This window comes from Leptonychotes weddellii, chromosome 7 (genome assembly GCF_054177405.1).
Source record: "Leptonychotes weddellii isolate Sample4059 chromosome 7, ASM5417740v2, whole genome shotgun sequence".
Lineage (NCBI taxonomy): Eukaryota > Metazoa > Chordata > Mammalia > Carnivora > Phocidae > Leptonychotes > Leptonychotes weddellii.
The window spans coordinates 75,886,938-75,903,032 of record NC_138375.1 but is presented as its reverse complement, the minus strand read 5'-3'; the positions used below and the strand labels follow the sequence as shown (position 1 = coordinate 75,903,032).

The window sequence follows — 16,095 nt, the reverse complement described above, 5'->3', positions numbered from 1 at the left end:
CGTAATTTCAAGACTTAAGAGAAAAAAAAGTTAATTCTACAAATTAAAAATCAAATGCCTAGAGTATTACTCTCCTCTACATCTTTCCCTATTTCATCTTTCCAACTCCCCACACCCACAGACCCTGTCTCTGTCACTGTACATTCAAGTCTAGAATACTATTAAATCTGATAGAGTTTGTATAAAATATGTGTAGCTAGCAGCGTGGCTTTATTACTTGCTTTTGTGAGTTTCAAGACTGAAGGATGTTATTACCAATGCAAAAGGGTGACCATTTCTGTATATGTCTCTCCCCAGCCCTTACCAAAGCTGTGCCTTCACTGACATGTATTCAGTAGAGAAAATGACAAGTGCAGAATATGACAACTGTTTGTATTTGTCTGTATTAATACCACAATTTATTTACCAACCATGAAGGGAAAGGTCCAAATTTACTTTATTTAGCAGCCTAATCTAGCTTAAAACAAAATACATGTCCTTAAAGCATTTCTATTCTGAAATAACTCATTACTATAAAAGGTAAGTATTTACAGGACAGAAATCTAGAACAATAGTAAGAGCAGCAAATATTCATTTTCATTTTCACTAAGTTGGTGTTACTGAAATGCAAAAATGCTATCGGTGTAGTAAAATAAACATGAAAAGGTGCTCAACGTACAAAGAAAACATGAAAATTCCTACTAACAACAATGAAAACAAAAATTGTATTTTCTCTTTTCCTTTCACATGCCCTTTTTGTTAGCTTGAGAGCTTATGATGTTATCTGTACACTATCATAAAAATAATATTGGTTGCAGTGTGCCTAGATAGAGGTTTAAAAAATAACTAAGAAAATTATATTTCTCTGTGTCCCATAAAAGGTACATCATACAGGACCCAGTTCTCGTTTCCCTATGTTACAAGCTGTGGTAAATGCAGCTAAACAAGAGAAAAATACCTAAATAACTCTCAGAAGTAGCATACACAGCAGACATTATATCTTTGTTGAAATCTCAAATCTTACATTATCTAAAGATTTAAAACCGAATTTAGTAAAATTCTAAACTCATATTGTGCTTATGCTTTTTGTAAGTGGCTATATATTCCTAGTAACATGTTTGTATCTGATGTTACCCATATAAGTAAAAGCATAGAGTCATTTTAGGGATTAATAGAAAAACAGACATCTGCATGGAACATTTCCCTCATTAGATATTATCATGTTAGCATATTTTTCCTATTTCTGATTTTACTACAAAATAAAATGAGCTGATTTTTACCCTTAAGATTCTCTCTATATATTGCCAATAATGCAAATACTTTAATTGCACAATAGAAGAATCTCATTTTCCTCTAAAAATTGCTATAGAAATTAGCCCCAAAGAGACTTTATAACATATAAAAATCAAAAAATGACTAAGTCAAATTGGCATGCCAGCTACCATTTACACCAAATGTTACTTTAAACATTACTTTTAAATTAAAAGCTATCTTCAGGAAATCCCCGGCGAGATCACATGGGTCATTAAAATGTTATCTGGCCTCTTCCTAAATTAGTGCCAAACTGAATCAATTAGGCAAAAATCAATTAGCGAAAAACTATACATTTATCAACTGACTTAACAACTAGCCAAACTGTATATTCAAAAAGCAATTCACTCTTTTGTCAGAGGTCATATTTGGGGATAGTGGGAGTATAAATTGACACTTTTCTAGAAAGCAACTTAGGTTAATATATATCAAATGTTAATGTTAATTTTCTTTGACCAATAATTCTACTTCTAAGAATTATCCTAAAGAAATAATAAGAAATGCATATAAAGTTTATATATATAAAGATGTACATTCTAAATTTACTTATTGGTAGGCGCCCGGCTAGCTCAGTCAGTAGAGCATGAGACTCTTAAATTTACTTACTGGAGCAGGAAAAAAATGCAAACTTCAAAAAGAACTTAGTTAAAAAAATGAATACTGTGCAGCCATTTAAATCACAATTGTGAATAAAATGTAATGACCTAATAAAATTCTCAGCACACACATAGAAAGTACACCAAAATATTTACAGTGATTTCTTCTAGCTGGTACAATTATAGGCTATTTTTATATATCCTTTTTACATTTTTAGAAGCTAATATTGCTATTCAGGAATATTTGGGAGTGCAGTCAGTAAAGCATGCAACTCTTGATCTTGGGGTCATGAGTTCAAGCCCCACATCAGGCATACAACTTACTGAAGAAAAAAAAAAAGAATATTTGAATATTCTACATTGAACTATTATAAACAAATGGTTTTTGTTAAAAGCCACTTCACTGAGTGATAGTCATAAAATATTTCACGTAAATGGTGAAGAAAGGACTCCTGGTCCTAAGTAGACGATTGTCATAAGCTGGTTTCAATGGAAGCACTAAGGACAGAGATACCCTTCCCCTGTTAATATCTATTAACTATCAAAATAGTAGAGCATTCATGCTAACAATTTGTATTTCCACCTAGGGGTAAATTTATTTAACAACAAATTTCTCAGTACAGGTAATTAATACAACAAAACACTGCATTTCTCAATAGAGGCAGTTAGTACAACAAAACTGAGAAAGGGATAGGAACCAGATTTATTGAGTATGTAAAAGACAAGAAGCTAAACCCTTTACATATTCCATTTAATCCATATGACATTATAAAGTAGGTATTATTATCCCCGTTTTCAAAGGAGGGAACTGAACCTAAGAAGTTAGGCAATTTATCTAAGTTTACAAAGCTACTTACTGATACTGGAATTTGAACCCAGCTTTTCCATATGCCAGAACCCCTAATGATATCAGCAAAAGAAATGAAATAACTGTAATGATGGGATTGTTCATCTTGCATAAGATAATAGTCTTGAAAATATTTCAACTATAAAGCACTAAATAATTTTGGAAAAGGCAACTGCTAATTTACTGAAAATTACTAGTTTTTAACAGATTCTACATAGTCAAGAGAAAGGCAAATAAACATTTTAACTAGTGTTCAACAAGATAATACCTAATATTAACTGTTTCTGAAAATAAGAGATGTTTAATAAATATTTGAGGTACTGAACCAAACTAACCTGAGAATGGCTGACTATATATATTATATATATAATATTTCCCTGTCACTTTCCAAAAGATACATGAACACACTCTCACTCAAGATATAAAAAATAAAGCTTACTAAATTATAATATGACATATAATTAATATGTTAGACAACTGTTAATCATTAGGTAGAAAAGATGTGTGTATGTCAGAGGTTGCAGGGGTGGGGATAGTTACATATACATGGAGAAAGAAATCCCACATACAGGATGGTAGTCCCTAGTAAAATCAACACCATATTGATTAAGGATCTAGAAGTGGATGAAATAATTAAGAAAATTTCCATTTAACTCTTAAAATCCAACAATTAAAAATTTTAATCTGAAAGCTACTTTCCTTTACATAAAGCATTCCAGTGATTTCTGTAATTTTCCTATTTAGATAAAGCTATTTGAAATAATAGCTCCTGGGGCACCTGGGTGGCTCAGTCTTTAAGCGTCTGCCTTTGGCTCAGGTCATGATCCCAGGGTCCTGGGATCGAGCCCCGCATCGGGCTCCCTGCTCCATGGGAAGTCTGCTTCTCCCTCTCCCACTCCCCCTGCTTGTGTTCCCTCTTTCACTGTCAAATAAATAAATAAAATCTTAAAAAAAATAAAATAATAGCTCCTAATAATTTAAATAATCTGTTAAAATGCTGCTAACCAAGTCAGAGTTAAATGGCTATGGTTTTGATTCACAAACATATGCTCTGAATAATTTTTGCCTATTCTTACCAATATATAAAATCTACACCATCTATACCATTAAGATCATTAAACCAAGTTAAGGCTCATGTATCCTGTAAATTTCCAAAGGTCAAACTTTTTGTTGCTGATGAATGCACCGAAGGTCAACTTTACATATGCATTTGAAATAGACAAAGCAATTTAAACTGCTACAGACAATCAAGGAGTAAAGTGGGACTAAAGCACACCAACTATGTATACTTTATATACATATATGTTCAACAGCGCTACAGTAGACTCTTAAAGATTAAATGTGTGTGCACACACACACCCCAAAAATTACCCCTCTGAAGATACAAAGGAATTAAGAGTATCTAGTAGAAGAACAGATTCTGAATGTGTTGATACTTCTCAAAACTGTGTTCAAATTTAAACCCTGGCACAGCATGGATAAGTGACTCATGGATAATCAAGAAATTAATTAGCACCACACCCAAGATTATATGCTTTATGTCTTCTTCATAATCATAAATTATACAATTTAAGTGAATAAACAGAAAAATATGGACCAAAATTGTAGTATTAATTAATATCACCTGAGATTATTAACCAAGATAGAATTATAATTAAGATGAAAATGATTAATAAAATCTGTTGAATTAAACTTTTAAAATTAGTCTCATCTACTGTTTTCATAACTATATTTTTCAGGCAATTTTTATGTAAAATTGTCAATCTTGTCATATTTAAAACTTGTATAAGATTGTGCTCACTTCGGCAGCACGTATACTAAAACTTGTATAAGATTTGTAAATATATGTCAATTTTTAACCAGTTCAGAAAGAAAAAAAGGTTGAAAAAAAAAAAGAATCACATAGTAATTTCTGAAAATGTTTAAATAATTTGTCACAGTTAGTCAGGTGTTAAGGTAACTCATCTTACATTCAGACCAAGCAGAGTGCCTGTGACACTACAAGTAGTCAGTTACAACTGAGGTTTCATCCTTCAGCAAGCTGTATCAAATTATTTTTTATTAAGATTTACCACCCTGAACATTGAGTGCATGTATGCCTAGGCCCATTTTTCTGGTAAGAGGACTAATATCTTTTTTTTTTTTTTTTAAGATTTATTTATTTGACAGAGACACAGCGAGAGAGGGAACACAAGCAGGGGGAGTGGGAGAGGGAGAAGCAGGCTTCCTGCTGAGCAGGGAGCCCGATACAGGGCTCGATCCCAGGACCCTGGGATCATGACCTGAGCCGAAGGCAGATGCTTAACGACTGAGCCACCCAGGCGCCCAGAGGACTAATATCTTTAATCACAGACTCAAGTGACTATATGGCACCAAAAAAAGTTAAAAGCTACAGACTGAAACAAAATAGGGAATTGTTAAATGTAAGCTGTGTCTCTCAAACACACAGTAGAGAGCTGAGGTACCTCTAAGAACAGTTCAGAAGAAAGAGGTCAACTCTGGAAGAAAAGGGGGGTTTTTTGGTTGCATTTTATTCGTCTTGTTTACTGCTCTTGTTGTTTTGCCTGTTAACCAAAAGTAGATTACTACAATTCTTCATTTAATTCAACTGCCACAAATGCAGCTACTGGTAGGTATACTACAGCACACCTTAGAAAGGAACACTATGGTTATCATTAAGTTAAATGTACCTACCATAAGTGAACAAATATGGGGGTACATACTAGAAAATTCTCTTTGGAATCCAGACATTAGCTTATTAAATACTCTGTTTTATTAATTCCTGTAATCCTTGCTTACTCTCTAACTCAGTAAAATAGTGGCTAAATCTTATGTGATAAAGTAAGCTAGATTTCACATTAATTTTCCTTTATACACCACTTAAAATCTTCTTTTGGGGAGCCTAGGTGCCTCAGTCGGTTAATCAACTCTTGGTTTCAGCTCAAGTCATAATCTCATGGGTTGTGAGATCAAGCCCTGTGTTGCGCTCTGCACTCAACAAGGAGTCTGCTTGAAGAGTCTCTCCCTCTGCCCCTCCCCCACACACTCTCTCTCTCTAAAATAAATAAATCTTGGGGCACTTGGGTGGCTCGGTCGTTAAGCATCTGCGTTCGGCTCATGTCATGATCCCAGGGTCCTGGAATCGAGCCCCACATCGGGCTCCCTGCTCAGCGGGAAGTCTGCTTCTCCCTCTCCCACTCCCCCTGCTTGTGTTCCCTCTCTGACTGTGTCTCTCTCTGTTAAATAAATAAATAAAATCTTTAAAAAATAAAAAAATAGTAAAATAAAATAAAATAAATAAATCTTTTTAAAAAAATCTTCTAATATTGAGTATACCTATTTTATAGGTAAACACCATACAGCCCTGCCCCACCAAATTCACTGTACATGCTCATCCTCATGTGAAATGTAACTTGGATGCTCCAATTCCACAATGTTACATTAAGAAAAAGCCAAGTTTCAGATTTTACACTGCCTGATTACTAAGACCACATTAGCTCACTACTAGTGGGTTACTCACCGTATCAACTATTCATATTAAATCTTTGGATGCAATGAAATTTAACAATGCTATTTTTATGTTGTGCAAAAAAAAAAAATCATTCAGTCTGTTTTCCCTTTTTGATTACAGTTCATTTAAGGAAAAAATGTTGCTGTATGGCTTGACAATGTTTTATGTGTCTTCGGCTGATAGAACACACAAAACGTTTGAATAGGCCCATTTATTTGAGCAGACGTATTAAATAATACTTTAAATGTGAACATGCATGTCATAAATTTTGTAGTCTCTTTAAAGTAGGATAAATCTGGTATTTAAAATAGTCTTTGTTCAAAGCCATTTTTTTTCTAACAGTCATAAAGGGACTCTGATTTGTGCTGCATGAACAATGCCAGCATCATCATTTTAATGTTATCCATATGGGCTTCTAATAATAGATAAGAGTCTACATTTGTATTATATGTCTTAGAGACATTTAAAATCTAGATAAGGAAAGGCTGATTTCATTGGCCCCATAGTTAAAGGAAAGCAGACCCTAATTAAAAGAATTCTGTTCTGAATTAACTAGTTTGACATGTGCTAATTGACAGTTCCTGTGAAATGGTTCTAATTAAAGTCAATATGTCTTTTTCAATTAAAAGGAAATTAAGAATATACTAATATACATTAACAACTTAATCTGCCTTCAATATCCCATACATCAGCTGCTTTTTCCCCCCTAACGTTATTGAAGAACCATCTGACATGAATCATCTACTGTTTGCTTATGGTATCTCATTATTACTTCACACGAGCACAGCAGTAGTATATGTCCCCTTGAGGAAGAGAGTAACCTGCACATGCTTTAATTTTCAGAGCTCCCAACTTTTAATTCATTAAAAATAAACCCAACTTTTTAGAATTTAGAAAATGGACATTCTTATTAAGAATTTTTGCTAACTAAAAACAAAGACAAGTGTTCTCAATTAGTTGGTCTTTTTACTATAGGCCTTAGAGGTAATTGCATTCTGCTGGAAAGAAGGCTGGACTATGTTTTCATCATTTGGCTTGATTCAAAGCAAAGCTTGATTTGAGCAACATATAGAAAACATCCTTCAAATTTGTTCTGTTTCCCAAGTGAAATTTTGGGGAAATCTCAGGTGGGAACAGTTTTCATTGTATATACAAAAAGAAAATAGAAAGCAAGATTGTTTAAATGCCAGCACTAACAGAAGGCCCATCATATTCACTGAAAATATAACATTAGCAAAGCTGTTTATAGCAACATAATTAAATATTCAAATATGCATTACAAAGCTACGGTGTTAACAATTTTAATGCTAGCAAAAGTAATATTAAACTCAAGCACCAATACTAATGTACACAGCATTAAAATCACATGGAAAACTATGCAAAAGATTAAAACTATTTTCTTTTGTAGATGATTATAATTTATACATTTTAATTATAATTAAAAATATTCTAAAGTTTTAATACTATCAAGATACTATATGCAGTCCTTTCATATGATACAGCTGATGTTCTGATGGGAGTTCCATCACAACCCCCTTTTGAACCCCCAGTTTAAAATTGAACCATAAAATGTGGCTACTTAGAGAAATAGGAAATTATTTTACTTAATTTCACTAACACTAATTTATGTATTTTTAATACAAAACAAAAAAAGGTAAACAAGTCATTTTCACTTTTCCACTTTTATTCACTTATATTTTAAAAACATTAAATTTGCTATCACTTGTAGCATTCTGAGTATGTGTGGGAGTGATGGAGACAGTCAGCCCGCCAGTCAATGCAAGATCTCTCATTGAAAGCATTTTTCCCAAATGTACTCTATTATTCTTTTCCAAGTAGTACCAAAAACTTTAATGGGGACTCTAAAATCAGGTGAAGTCTCGTAAATTTCCAGAATGAGTAAATGCATATTAACCCATGTTCAAAAAAGCACCTCTATGTGATTATAAATATATTCAGACTCAATAGTCAAAACGCAGTGGACTTTATCACCATTTGGAGCCCCTAGTTTGATTTTCAATCCCAGGATCTTGCTCCTTGAGCTGGCGTTGACAAAATGCTGCAGTAACAGCATGTACTCAGCTTTCTGAAATGGGAGGGAAGCCAATGCAGCAAGTTTTCTGCCCAACTAAAGAGCACTGTCTATAGCAGGCCTACACAACATAAGGCCTACAGGCTACACACAGCCATGAAGCAATTGTTCATGACCCACCTACAGATTTGAGAAAGGGATCAAGTAGAAAGACAATATGGCAGCCATGTCCGGAACAAGAGATACAGCTGTTCCACAGATTCCACCTCTTAGTTTACATGTTATAATACCCTGTATATAAACCCATGATAAAAATCAATGTGACTGGTCAACGCTAACAACAAAGGCATTCACCGTACCCATGCTAGACTAATATAAAAACTTCCTAACAGGCAGAAACTATATAGAACTAAAACTAGGAAAAACCTGTAGCATTCATCTGACAGCTTATCTTCTTTTAGTCAATAAATATTTATTGATGATCCTCATAGTTCATACTTTCTATAAGAACTTCTTTTCATCTCTTTCTCTTGTTCTTGTCATTTACTTACCCATGGGTGACCATAAAACTTAATGTCTGAACTGGAACACTTTTAAAAATGAACACAGCGGGGAGTAGTATCATGGACGATGACAGAGTAGGAAGCTCTAGAATCAGTCCCTCCACCAAAACAACTATCGAGCTGGTAAAAACAAAAACAAAAACAAAAAACAAAAACCTGTTAGAAACAACTATTTCAGAACTCTGGAGTCTAGTTGAACATTGTAGCATCCAGGGGAGTACTTGATGAAGAAAGAGACTAAGTTCTAGTGAATTTCAGCATTACACATAGCGGCTACAATCCACAAGCCCTGCCAAAAGTAACCATGGGGACAACAACCTAAATTCCTGATGCAGCTTTCCAACATTAGGGCAGACACTAGAGACCTTCTCCTCTAAAAACTAAAGTTCTGTGTTTTGATCTACATGGCAGTTCACTGTGGGGCCAAGACAGAGGCCTGGCCACTGGTTCAACCCAGCAGGTTGCTTTGCTTGCATCACTGAAGGAAGTCACAGAGACATAATACCCTTTTAAATTTTTTTCCCCTCACTGGATCCAGGTATATAAGGAAATCTCTGTCAGGTCACTGGCTGACCACAGAGGTAACAGAATATAGACTTCAGTGACCACACATGACAAGAAATACAGTCTGCAAACACAACATGGAAAAGTCAATAAACAAATGAATGACTGCAGCCTTCATCAAGTAACAATAGCAAACCTTGGTGTAAAGGGAAGAATTTGATTTCGAGAATTACATTACAATATTCAAAATGTCCAGATATCAAGAAAATTATAAAGCACATAAATGGAAAAATATTACTCATTCATAGGAAAAAAAAAACTGACAGAAACCATCCTAAAAAAGCCCAGACACTGAACTTAGTAGGCAAATACTTTAATTTACTACCTTAAATATGCTCAATGAGCTGAAGAAAGCCATGGACAAAGAACCAAAGTAAATTAGGAAAAGTATGTACGAACAAATAAGGAATATCAACAAAGAGAAATCATTAAAAAATCAAAGTAGAAATTATGGGGCTAAAAAGTACAAAAGATAAAACAAAAATTTCAATGAGAGGCATTCAACAGCAAATATAAGCAAGCAAAAGAGAGAATCTTCACATCTGAAAACAGAGCAATTATAATTGCCCAGTCTGGGGAGAAAAATAAAAACAAAGCAAAATGAACAGGGCCTAAGATGGGACACCATCAACATACCAATATATACATTATGGGAGTCCCAGGAGAAGAGAAAGAAAAAGAAGCAGAAAAAAATTTTTTGAAGAAATATTATCCAAAAGCATCCCAAATTTGATGAAAGATATGAATATACACATCCAAGAAGGTCAACAAACTCTAAGGAGGACAAAGAAATCTACACCACATTATTATCAAATTGTGGAAGGACAAAGAATCGTGAAAGCAACAAGAGAAAAGCAATTCATCATATACAAGGCATCCTCAAGAAAGATTAATGCCCTATTTCTTATCAGAAACAATAAAGGCCAAATGATAGGAGGACAATATATTTAAAGAACTGAAAGGAAAAAAATGCAACCAAGAATTCTGGATTCAGCAAAACAATGCTTCAAAAATGAAAAAAAATTACATTCCCAGATAAACAAAAGCTAAAGGAATTCAATACTAGTAGATGTTCTCTATAAGTAATGCTAATGGAAGTACCTCAAGCTGAAATGAAAGGATATTAGACAGTAACTCAAAGCCATACAAAGAAATAAAGATCATTGATAAAGTTAACCACATAGGTAAATATAAAACCTAGTATTATTGCATTTTTGGTAAATAACTCTTTTTATTTCCTGTATCATTTAAAAGACATGCACAAAATAATAATTATAAATCTATGTTAATGGGCACACAATGCATAAAGATGCAATTGTGACAATAACAACATAAAGGAGAGGATAAAGCTAGAAATACATGCAACTGAAGTTAAGCTGGTATCAATTCAAACGAAATTTTTATAAATTTAGGATGCTAATTATAATCCCCATGGTAGCCACTAAGAAAATAACTAAAAATATACATAAAAAGAAATGAATACACCTGAAGCCAATGTAACACTGTGTGTCAACTATACTCAAATAAAAAAAAGTTAATGAAGAGGGAATCAAAATGGTATACTAGAAAAAAAAAATCAAACACAAAAGGCAGCAATGAGGAATTGAGGAACAAAAAAAAAGACATGACACATAGAAAACAAACAGCACAATGGCAGAAATGTCTTTTATATCGAATAATCACTATAAAAGTAAATGGGCTAAACTCATCAATTAAAAGACAGCTATTCAACATTATCAACAATAGCCAAACTATGTAAGAGCCCAAATGTCCATCAACTGATGAATGGATAAAGAAGATGTGGTATATATACACAATGGAATATTACTCAGCCATCAAAGAGAGTGAGATCTTGCCATTCACAACAACATGTATAGAACTAGAGTGTGTTATGCTAAGCGAAATAAGTCAGAGAAAAAGAAATACCATATGATTTCACTCATATGTGGAATTTTTTTTTTTTTTAAAGATTTTATTTATTTGACAGAGAGAGACACAGTGAGAGAGGGAACACAAGCAGGGGGAGTGGGAGAGGGAGAAGCAGGCTTCCCGCGGAGCAGGGAGCCCGATGCGGGGCTCGATCCCATGACCCTGGGACCATGACCTGAGCTGAAGGCAGACGCTTAACGACTGAGCCACCCAGGCGCCCCCATATGTGGAATTTAAGAAACAAAACAGATGAACATATGGGAGGGGGGATAAAGAAAAAAGAGAGGAGACAAACCATAAGAGACTCTTAAAGATAGAAAACAAACAGGGGTGACGGAGAGAGGTGGGGGGATGGGCTAGATGGGTGATGGGTATTAAGGAGAGCACTTGATATGATGAGCACTGGGTGTTTCATATAAGTGATGAATAACTGAATTCTACTCCTGAAACCAACACTGCACTATATGTTAACTAGAATTTAAATGAAAATTTGAAAAAATCAAATAAAAGACAACTATTGGTAGAATGAATTTAAAAAAAAATGATACAACTATAAACTGCATATAAGAGACTCATTTTACACCCAAAAACACAAGTTGAAACTGAAAGGAAGGAAAAAGGTATTACATGCAAATAGTAACAAAAAGGGAGCCCAGTTCACAATATTAATATGAGCAAATGGATTTTACATCAAAAACTGTTACAAGAGACAAAGATATTTTATAGTGATAAAGAATAACTCATCACAAAGATATAACAATTATAAACATCTATGGTGAAGATGTGGAGGAAAAAAAACCCTCGTGCACTGTTCATGGAAATGCAAACTGGTGCAGCGACTATGGAAAACAGTTTGGAGATTCCTCAATAAATTAAAATTAAAGAATTGAAGGGATAAAGACAGTATATAATAATAGTTGGAAACTTCAACAGCCTACTTCAATAATGGATAGAACACATAGACAGAAAATTAATAAGGAAAGAGAGGACCTGAATAATACTATAAACCCAACTAGACTTTACAGACATGTGCAAAACACTCTATCCAACAATGGCAGAATATCTATTCTTTTCAACTGCACTGGAACATTCTCTAGAATAAACCATATGTTATGCCATAAGACAATTCAAATTTAAAAAAATATTAAAATCATTCAAAGTATCTTCTCTGACCACAATGGAATGAAGCTAGAAATCAATACCAGAAGGAAAACTGGAAAACTCAAACACCTGGAAACTAAGCAACATACTCTTAAGCAACCAGTAAATCAAGTAAGGAATCACTAGGAGACACAAAAAATACTTTGAGATAAATGAAAATAAAAATACAACATACCAAAACATATAGGGGGCAGCAAAAGAAGTGTTCTGTGGGAAATTTATGGCTGTAAACACCTCCATTTAAAAAAGATCTCACGTCCACAACCCAACTTCACACCTTAAGGAACTAGAAAAAGAACAACAAATGAAACCCAAACTGAGAGGAGGAAAGAAATAATAAAGATCATAGCCAAGAGAAACAAAATAGAGAAGAGAAAAGCAACAGAGAGAATCATTAAACCAAAGGTCAGCTTTTTGGGGAAAAAAAAAAAATCAACAAAAATGAGAAACCTTTAGCTAGACTAAGAAAAAAAATGCAAATAACTGAAATAAGAGATGAAAGCAGGGACATACATTTACTTTTTCAATATTGTTTTGGCTACTGGAAGTCTCTTGCAGTTTCATACACATTTGAGGAACTGTAGATCAATTTTGTAGAAATTTAAAGGACTATAAGAAAATACTATGAACAATTTTACACCAACAAATTAGACAATCTAGATGAAATGGATGAATTCCTAGGAAAACACAAATTACCAAGACTAACTCAAGAAGTAAAAAATCTTAACAGACCAGTAACAAGAGATTAAATCAGTTAATAAAAATAGCCTAACAAAAGAGAAGTCAGGACCATCTAGTTCAGTAGAATTCAATTGAATTCTATCAATCCCTAAAAGAAGAATTAACATTCCTTCTTAGACTCTTCCAAAAAAACAGAGAGGAAACTCTAATACTTTTCATAAGGTCTGCATTAACCTGACACCAAAGCCAGACAAAGATACCATAAGAAAACTATAGACCAATATCTCTTATGAATATTTACAAAATTCCTCAACAAAATACTAGCAAACAAGCTCTGAGAGTACATTTTAAAAATTATACACCATCGGAGTACCTGGTTGGCTCAGTCAGTTAAGCGTCCAACTCTTGATCTCAGTACAGGTCTTGATATTGGGGTCATGAGTTCAAGCCCCATGTTGGGCTCCATGCTGCGCATGAAGCCTACTTAAAAAAAAAAAAAAAAAAAAACCTTACCATCACCAAGCAGGATATAAATCAGGAATGCAATGGCAGTTCAACATATGAAAATCAATGTAATGCATACCACACTAACAGAATTTAAAAAAACAAACTACATAATCATTCAATACATGCCCAAAAAAGCATCTGAGAAAATTCTAAATGCTCTCATGATAAAAATGCCCAAAAACTAGGATAAAAGGGAATTTCTTCAACACAGTAAGGGGAATTTATGAAAAACCCATAGTTAATATCATACTTTCTAGTGAAAGAATGAAAGCTTTCCCCCTAAGATCAAGATACAGGACAAAAATGCATGCTTTGACCTATTCAACATTGTATTGGACATTCCAGCCAGAGCAATTAGTCAAGAAAAAGAAATAAGATGCATCCAAATTGATAAAGCCTTTTAGAGGTAGAACGAAGTAAAACTATTTCTACTTGCAAATGGCATGATTCTATATATACAAAATCCCACAGAATCTACACACACACACACACACACACACATACACAAACCTACTAGAGCTAATAAATGAATTCAGTAAAGTTGCAGGGTACAAGACCAACACAATTAGTTGTGTTTCTACATGGCAGCAATGAACAATCTGGAAATTAAGAAAACAATTTCATTTACAATAGCATTCAAAAGAATAAAATACTGGGGAATAAAGCATTGCTGAAAGAAATTAAAGAAGCCCTAAATAAATGGAAATACATCCCATGTTCATGAACTGGAAGACTCAATATGGTTAAGATAACAATACTCCACAAAGAGAACTAAATTCCTCAAATTTATATGGAACTACAAGGGATTCTGAGTAGCCAAAACAATATTCAAAAAGTAAAATGCAGCTGAAAAACTCACATTTCCCAATTTCAAAATGTACCACAAAGCTACCCTAACCAAAAGAGTGTGGTAGTGACCTAAGGATAGAAATAGAGACCAACAGAATAGAACTGAGGATCTAGAAATAAACTCAATCATCCATAACCAATTGATTTTTGACAAGACCATTCAACAGGGAAATAACAGTTTTCAACAAATGATGCAGGGATAAATGGATAACCACAAACAAATAATGAAGTTGGACCCATCCATACCTCACTTCTTATACAAAAATTAACTCAAATAAATGGCCTAAATATAAGAGCTAAAACTATAAAATTACCAGAAGAAAAAAACAGAGGTAATCTTCATAACCTGAGATTTGGCAATAGATTCATAGATTTGACACCAAAAGCATGAGCAGTAAAAGTGAAAGACAAGTTGGCTTTCATAAAAATTATAATCTTTTTTTGTTCATTAAAGAAAATTATCAAGAATGCCAAAGAACAATCTAAAGAATGGAAAAAAATTCTGCAAATCATTTATCTCATAAAGGATTAATAATGAGAATATATAAAGAACCCTTATAATTCAACACATAAACAAACCCAAATAAAAAATGGGCAAGGGACCTGCATAGTTTCTCCAAAGAAGATATAAAAACAGCCAATAAGCACATGAAAAGATTTTCAGTATCTCTAGTCATTGAATACATGATGAAAAAACACTTCATATCCACTTAAGATAGCTTCAATCAAAGACTAAATTAATAAAAATAACAACTGTTGGCAAGGATGTAGAGAAATAGGACTCCTTGTACATTATTGGTGGGAATGCAAAATGGTTCAGCTGCTATGGAAAACAAGTTGGCTATTCCTCAAAAAATTAAACACAGAATAATCATATGATTTAGAAATTCTGCTCCTAAGTATATACCTAAAAAAAATGAAAACATATGTCCACACAGAAACTTGTACATGAAGGTTTATAGTAGCATTATTCACTATAGCCAAAGGATTAAAATAGCCCACATGCCAATCAGTGGATAAATGGATAAACAAATTGGGGTATGTATGTATTGTGTGTATATATACTCAGCCATTATAAGGAACAAAGAACTGACACATTCTACAACTTGGATGAACCTCAAAAACATTACACTAAGTGAAAGAAAGCAGACACAAAAGGTCATATATTGTATGGTCTACTTAAATAACTTCTTATAAGTTTTGGTGTAGTTTTCTTTGATCCTTTCAAACACCATGCATTTTTCAAGTAGTGATACTGTAATCTACAGTCTCCACAGGGTTTCATATAGGAGGCTTTTCTCAGTACTTTAGTCTCTTCTATTTCAATCTCTTTTCTAATGCTTCATTTTTGTCTTATTAAGAAAAAGAAAAGTACAATTATACATCCAAACCTAGCATTAAACTACAATTATTTTAAAGTGAGAAAATAAAGCCAAGTGCATAAGGAAAATGCAAACAGGGTGAGAACCTCTCCAAAATTCTAAGATGGGATCCTTAAAAGTACACAGTTTCTGTAATGAAATGTAAATGTTTATAGACTTTTCATCAAGAGACAGGAGAACTTA

The 16,095-nt window shown here is 33.6% G+C and overlaps 1 long non-coding RNA gene across 9 annotated transcripts in view; it reads right to left on the bottom strand.

Annotated features, from left to right (window-relative positions):
* The window catches only part of LOC115940170 (uncharacterized), a 136,898-nt gene that overhangs the window by 52,401 nt on the left and 68,402 nt on the right, over positions 1-16,095 (bottom strand). For 8 of the 9 annotated variants that reach the window (XR_014147059.1, XR_014147058.1, XR_014147060.1 and 5 more), the window contains one exon: positions 8,828-8,959. This is a non-coding gene — a long non-coding RNA (uncharacterized LOC115940170). Of the gene's footprint in view, positions 1-8,827; positions 8,960-13,547; positions 13,658-16,095 lie in introns of all 9 variants that reach the window. The other variant, XR_014147061.1, reaches the window with a different exon arrangement.